The sequence below is a fragment of the Limulus polyphemus genome, unplaced genomic scaffold, assembly GCF_000517525.1.
Source record: "Limulus polyphemus unplaced genomic scaffold, Limulus_polyphemus-2.1.2 Scaffold2765, whole genome shotgun sequence".
NCBI lineage: Eukaryota > Metazoa > Arthropoda > Merostomata > Xiphosura > Limulidae > Limulus > Limulus polyphemus.
Genome location: NW_013668375.1, coordinates 71333 through 79587, shown reverse-complemented (window position 1 = coordinate 79587; position 8255 = coordinate 71333).

Here is an 8255-nt window from a genome sequence, read left to right as displayed (position 1 = left end):
GCCAGATGGATTCAAAATGCATCCAGCAGAAGGTCCCCCCCTGCAGTGGCATAGCGGTGTGTCTGTGGACTTACAATATTAGGAACTGAGTTTCAATGTCTGTGGAAGGTAGAGCACAGATAACCCATTGTGCAGCTTTGTGCTTAACTACAAACAAACAAACAAAAACATCCAGAAAGGGGAAAAGCCCATACAGACCTTTAAAAATGGATTCAGCATTTATGGTGCAAGTTCACAACATTTCAGCCTACCACCTCAAGCTTAATTTCAGCACCTACAATATCCCTGGTACTATAAGGAAGCCTGTATGATGGTTTTTTATTGAACATGCATCATTAACATCTGTATCATGAAGTGCGACTGTTATCCAATCCACCTCAGCACCTACAATATCCCTGGTACTATAAGGAAGCCTGTATGATGTTGTTTTTCCTGTTCAGCTTTCTACCAGAATGACCATCAATACAATCACAGTAAGACACAAACTAGCCACCTAGCTAATGTTATAGCCACTGTATTTTGTCCATGTATAAATATGCAACCTCCATATCATTGGTAGTCTTTAGTTGAGGATCACATATATGATGCTAACTCAACATAAACTTAGTGTACTGTTCAGGGAGTTTGCTGATGTGTAAGACCAGGTGGATTGGATAACAGTTGCACTTCATGATACAGATGTTAATGATGCATGTTCAATGAAAAGTGGTCTGTCTGAACAGGTACCAGTGCTAGTCTGTAACTATGGTCATTTATGGAGCCCAAGAACAGTGAAGTTTACCTTAAAAAAATGTGGTAGTACTACCTAATCTGCAAACTGTATTCCGTAATTTATTGTGTAAACAGTTTAATGCATTGTTGCATTTGCTAAGTGAAAAATCAACACGTGAAGCACTTTTTTTGCCTATAAAGCAGGCTTCTCTTGCTCTGTGGTAGTACTACCTAATCTGCAAACTGTATTCCATAATTTATTGTGTAAACAGTTTAATGCATTGTTGCATTTGCTCAGTACCAACCAGATTTTTTTAAAGTAAACTTCACTGTTCTTGGACTCAATCTGGTTAGTACTGAATGGTTTTGTTGTAGAAATGCAGTTTACCTGTTGAGCAGGAGAAATTAGCTGATGATTTTCATAATAAAACCATCTCCAATATACCCAAACCTGAACACAGATCAAGGAGAAAACCACCTTTACTTAGTGTGTATCACTGTTAAAATGAAGTTTGCGCTAACTTGCTGAAATAGTGGCTTTCTTTGGAGTGCCCGAGTAAGATTCTGGCTGTACCTAGTATCCACTAAAGTTAAACCACACACTCATGTCATTTTCATTGGCACACCTATGTGATATCTGGTCCATGGTTCTCTGAAACAGCCACCATGATGTTGGTACAAGTTAACTGTAGTTCTCACACAAGTGGATGACCAGATCCAACTCAGGCTGTCCTAGTTTAAATGAGTAGGGGCTGTAGTAGCCATTGTTTGTCACTGCCTTTCTGGCATCTGTTGGCTCAAAAGTTGAATTCGCCCAATAATCCTGTTTGTCAACAACATATGGATATTTGTGCAACAAATGACAAAGCATTTCACAGTTGAAATAAGTGCTCATTTCTTAATGCCCAACATAGATTTGGGTGTACAGTTCCAGCTGTAATGATGATGCTTGAGCCAGGGAAACCATGATGAGCTATTGGGAGCCATGGTTGCTGTACCATAGTGGATTGTGGCAGTTGCTACAATGGAGTCAATGTGTCTTTGATATTTGACGAGCATTTTTAGAATCCTGAAGTTGTTTTGGAGTTAATTTCATAACCATAAGTCTCTTTCTGCTCCAGAACAATATTCAATATTACTATCAAAAACTGAGTTGCCATTGAAGCTGCTTCTATGAAAGACACATTTCTTCAGACCCTTATGATACTGCATGGGTTAATTTGACATCTTCTCTACAAACTTACTAATTAGTACTTGATCATGAAGTGAGAGAAAATGGTCAGGAATGCCCTCTTATGCAATCAGCTTTTAAATCATCCACATAGGCAGTCAAATTCACAATGGGCTTTCCCTTCAAGCTTTGAATATGGATCTGTAGATTGCTCTGTTCTAAACATGACTGTACTTACACTGCAACTCAATGACAATTGTGTCACCTTCATTGAGTTGATATTTATTCAAATGCTGTAATGCAACAAGCAAGGAAATATCAGTATTAAGTATCAAATATTGCATTGCCTTTCTCCGAGTCCATTCATTCCAAGCAACCACTTAAGTGAAATATTTGAGAAAATAGTCCTAGTTTAAATGAGTAGGTGCTGTAGTAGCCATTGTTTGTCACTGCCTTTCCTGCATCTGTTGGCTCAAAAGTTAAATTCATCCAATAATCCTGTTTGTCAACAAGATATGGATATTTGCGCAAAAAATGACAAAGCATTTCACAGTTGAAATAAGAGCTCATTTCGTAATGCCCAACATAACAGCTGATATGAAATATTTTTTTAGATTAAGTTAAATGATATGTCAAGTTATTTTCTGACAGTGATGTTCCAGATGCATTTCATTACTATTTTGGCACATAATATGACAGGATGTCTCAGGTGAATTTTAGGAATATTGAAGCAACTTGTTTAAAGTTATGCTTTCCACTCATGATATAACATAGTCTCTACACAGTTGTAGTGATGAAATTCAAGGAATTCTTATAGGCTTTTCAAGGCTTCGACAAACATCTGTGAAACTTTTGACAAGTTATTTTTTAAAATTTACAAAATTCAAATTAATGCATCTAGGTGGTTTCTTGCAGAGAAAAGTCGTGCAGAAGAATTAGAAGATAGTCTCAAACTGCTGTATTTTGTTTACAACTCTAATAATAAACTCTATAGAACTTAATAGCTAAAATCTGTGTCCCATAACTTTAAGAACATGTTATTGTTAATACTAATCTGTAAAAGTTCAAAGCCTAAAAACATAATGCAGACAGAACTTCATCTGGATACCAAAGTTTTATTTCTGAAAAAAAAAAATACAATCATAAACAGAAAACACAACTTTATTTTAATATCATAGTACATTTAATTCTGGTGCAAAATGAAAAATTTTGGAAAACAAAAAGAACTGAAACACAGCCAAAAGTCTGGAAATTGTAAGACAAATTGATTTTACAGTTTAAGAAGAAATAATTTTTTGCTCAGATCTTTTTCCTTTTCGTTCACCTTCCTTTGTTTTTCTTTGCCAGTTTTCCTCATAGAGTCTGACTTAGTTATGAAAGCAAGTTTTTCTGTTTGCTCATGTTTTTCTATTAGGCTGTCAGCAGACTTATTTACTGTTTTATATCCATTTAAGATGTTCCCATCTCTCTGGTTTTTAGAGGTGTATGCATGGGTATGATTTTTTACAGTAGGTGTCTGAGATTTGTTGGCGATAAATTTCAACAATAAATGGACAGCACACAGTCCAGTTGTTTTAAAATAATATAGTAAAACAAGTCAATCATATATACAAGTGTTCTTTATACTGTTGGTTATCACAGTTGTATCCATAGCTTTAAATAATTCTATTTTTCCCCAAATTCAACATAGGTGGGTTCAACTACTTTAGAACACAATTTGACAAGAGAGATTATTATTTTCTACTCTGTTATAACAATACAATCAGTGAAAAATTCACTTACGTTACCCCGTTGGTTAACACAGTTGTATCTACAGCTTTAAATAATTATCTTTCATGTCAAAGTCCACACAGGCAGGTTCAATCACATTAGAACACCCTTTGACAAGACAAATTATTCTCCTCTATCTATGTGATTACAATACAAGCTGTGATACTTTCACTTTAGAAATCGCCACTATATGCTCTTTATAGCTAAACTCACAATCACGCAGTCTAACTTCACTTTCACGAACTATTTTACTTGCACTAACTTGGTTGCGTATATATATATATTGCCTGGCTGAGTCCTAGAACTTTCTAAAAATTACAAAACCGTATGAAGTTATAATACTCAAAGCAACAAGAAAAATATGGGAGGTTCGAGTAACACTACGTCACAATAAAATTCGCGGACTAGTGAACTACACAACATATTATTTGTACACTATTACGTAAACAAACCTGCAATAAATTATCACTTCTAAAAATACTAACTTTAACACTCACACAATATAAACTAAATAATACTCTCATGTTACACTTAAAGTGAACAGTTGTGTATGTCTAACACTTTCTGACTTTATTCACTTCATCCAAAATGTTTTATTTTCTGTTCTTTGTACACTTTCCTCTGCTGTCTTTGTTCATCCAGATAAAGTTTATAACGGCTTTGGGCACTTGCAGCTGAAACGAGTTGTTCCTTGAAGATGGGAATATTGAGCATTCTCCTGATTTTAGATAGTCAAGATTATACATGGAGTCCCAAGTGATATCTCCTTCACATTTTGAATTTCTACTTCCTAATTATTAAATATGGTAGTAGTTAATAGTAGGGATCGACATGGTTTCCAAATAATTCACGTGCCAAAAAAAATCACCCTATTGAATTCCTATATATATCATACTAATAATACGCTCAAAAGGTTGCTAACATTTCTGGTATAACAATTAAAAAATTTCGAAAACGGAAACTTTTTCTTCTATTATCTACCTACTTGATCATGTCAGCGGGGCTAGTCCCTAGACGGCTTGGTCTGTCGCTACAAAATTTCTTCAGCTTACCTAACTGTTATGTGTGTATCCCCTTTTGATATTCCAATAAGTATAAAAGTTTTTTTTTATAAATGGTAAACGTATCATGCACGTACTTAAATATATTTTCAACCCAACAGATGGCGCTACATATCGATGGATAGTTTGTTTGAAATTAAGCACAAAGTTACACAATGGGTTATCTGTACTTTTCCGGTTTCTAACAATTGTAAGTCCACAGACATACCGCTTTGCCACTGGGAAGTACAAGCGATAAACACACGACAGTTTCTAAAAGTAAAGTATATATTTTATACAGGTAGAACATAAAAAGGAAACAAACAAGAGTATTAAAAATTATAAATTTTAAAATTAAGTTGGAATCTTGCTACAAAAAGTAATGAAACAAGAATTAAAACCAAAATCACAAATTCAATTTTGTGATTGTGGTTTTAATTCTTGTAAAAGTTATAACTATCAGGGTTATGACTATACTGAAAGTTTATAGATGTTGTGTATATTCCATGGACATATAAAAACTGAACAAATAAATAGGAAAAAATAATTAAAATCTTAACGGAAAATAAAAATCGTTGGTTATTTATAGAATTACTATAAGAAGTATCCAAAACAAACTAAATGCCGCAATAAAAAGTACACAAACAAGTAAAGTGATACTGGTTGGACAAATTTTAAAACGATTTTCATCAAATAATACTGCTCGTGTCACAAAATATTTCTTTGACTATAATACACGTTTGAATATATTTTATTTATGTGGTGAAATATCTTTAATACAATGTATTAAAATATTTCGTGATAAATTCAGTGTTTTTCACATAATATTACACAAATGAAAAATATAAATTCTGACTGTATAAAAGTTGTATGAAAGCTAATTCAGTATTTTATAAGTTAAGATGTTTATAGTATATTAATGTATCTTGAAGTTTCATTAATAAATGTTTCAGTACGCTTGTCAAGTCTGTGATTTGATGTACTGTTTACAGTATATCTGTTGGATTTATAAAACGTGAAATTATAATCAGCTTGATTGAAAAATAAAGGTACTTTTAATGGCAATTTTTTTTCGGATATAAACTGTGATCATTTGTGGAAAATGTATTTGCTGCTTTAGTGAGCTATTAAGATTAAATGTTATAGTGTAATAAATTTTCTGATTTGTCAACAAATATTCAATATATACATTTGAATCATTATAAAGTGGCGTGACTTTAGTCTTGTACATATCATTACAAACTAGAAAAATAAATTTTAACAAAAAGGGATATGTCTTTGAATTACAAAACATTCTAAATCCGACCTTTATTTTGCAATTCTATTGATCTGTTATTCTCCCAATTTTTAGAGGGGACTGGTTGTTTGACCTCATGATGACTTCTTCTACCTTTGTGTTTTCTAAACTCAAAATTTATCAAGCCTGTCAGCAGGTTTGAAGTACAAAACTTAGATACTGATTGAAGTTTTAGAATTAGGGAAATATGTCTGAGTATCTATCTGTAGTAAACATTCGTTTTTCAAAATGTAATAATATATTATTTATCGAGTCTATATACATAAAATTCGAAACAAACAAGAAACAAGTTCTAGACTTGTGAAAATACCTACAGAAAGGTAAGAAAAGTAATGGTTAAACATAACTGTTTACTCAAATCATTTTAAATTTAGCAAAACAAACCATCTTATAAAGATAACCATGAAAATTAAATTACATAGATTCAAATAAGCATTCTATACAAGGAAAATATATCTTCTACAATGTATTAATTATAGAAATGTATTAGCTATGAGTGTTTTACATATAAAACCTTTGAAAATACAAGTTAAATATAGAAAGGAAAACTATAGAACTAATAAATTATGATATTATGTAATAATACTCAGTTTAAACAATGAGAAAAACTAAGGTCCTAGTAACATTATGAACTAATATAACAATCACCAATTTATAATATTGACTATGCAACATATGATTCACAAGCAATTACTTAAACTTGTCATCAACTATTGCTTTTGGTAACTAAATTTTACACTCACACCATATAAACTATTTAAATCATAACGCTTACATTAAACTTAAATTGAAACAGTCGTGTATATAACAACAAGCCCCTTCTTCAAGAAAAACATTTACAACATGTTTTACATTATATACAAAGAGCGTTATCAGTTCATGCACAAAGTCTACACATACAGCGTGCATTAACATTTACAGTCCTCTTGATGGCCTCGAAGTGGAACTGGTAGTTCTTAAGGTACAATGCCTACCTCATAATCCTGCACTGTCGATTTTTCAACTCTGGATGTATGCAAGGGTCTGATAGTTCATCTGGATGATGAATTCCTTCTAGTAGAGATAGTTCTGGAGTTACTGGATGGTAAGTATGATGGCCAGACACTCTCATTCAATCAGTTTTTTACTACTTATCAGCTTTAACCTGACATGCATTATGGAAAACAGTCCATTTTCATGTTCTTATGGAAGTACTACTCCAATTCCAATTTCTGATGTATCAGTCTGAGCAATGAGCAGTTTGTTGAAGTCTGTCATTCTAAAGATTGGTGAACTTCCTAACATGTTCCTCAAATTCTGGAGTGCCATCTGCTTTGGTTGTTCCAACTTCACATTGTTGGGTTGACCTTTCTTGGTCAGGTCAGTCAGTGGTGCAGCGTCTTCATCATAGTTTGGGATGACTAGAGTGAAGGCAACTAGTCATCACCACCCACCAATAATTCTTGGGCTACTCTTTTACCAACGAATAGTGGGATTGACCGTCACATTATAACACCCCCACGGCTGAAAGAGTGAACATGTTTAGTAGGAGGGGATTCGAACCCGCGACTTTTAGATTGCGATTCGAGCGCCCTAACCACCTGGTCATACCGGGCCACCTCCGACTAGGTCATCGGGTGATGCAGCTAAAAATTCATGATGCAAGTTTACAAATAATCCGCAACGTGTTACTTAATTTCCTGTTCGTAATCTTTCAGTGCTAGTGCTTCACAAAAACGTCCATAAATGCTAGCACTAGTCTACAATTATTGATAGTAAACCGGTCTTTTTACAGTTGCTTTACATGTGATGTTGGTCTCATTTTAACAATGCAACCAATGTTTAATGCTGTTAGGTGTCTGCGTCTTTCCTCTTTCCAAATATCGTAGTTGTACTAGTATCTGGCTTCCTATATTTTATCACGCTCTTCAACAGTAACCATTACATTCTGAAAAAACTGGTCTCATAAGTACTGATATTGTTCTTCTGCCAAATCTGGTTGCTGAGTGTTGTGTCCTGTGTTTGTAATGTTCTGTTTTACTATTTTTAGTCATCTTGTGCTTGTCTTTCAGTAGTTGTGTCCTGTGTTTGTATGGTCCTGCATTACTATTTTTAGTCTCCTTGTGTTTGTCATTTAGTAGTCGTGTCCTGTGTTTGTATAGTCCTGTTTTACTATTTTCAGTCTCCTTGTGCTTGTCTTTCAGTAGTTGTGTCCTGTGTTTGTATAGTCCTGTTTTACTATTTTCAGTCTCCTTGTGCTTGTCTTTCAGTAGTTGTGTCCTGTGTT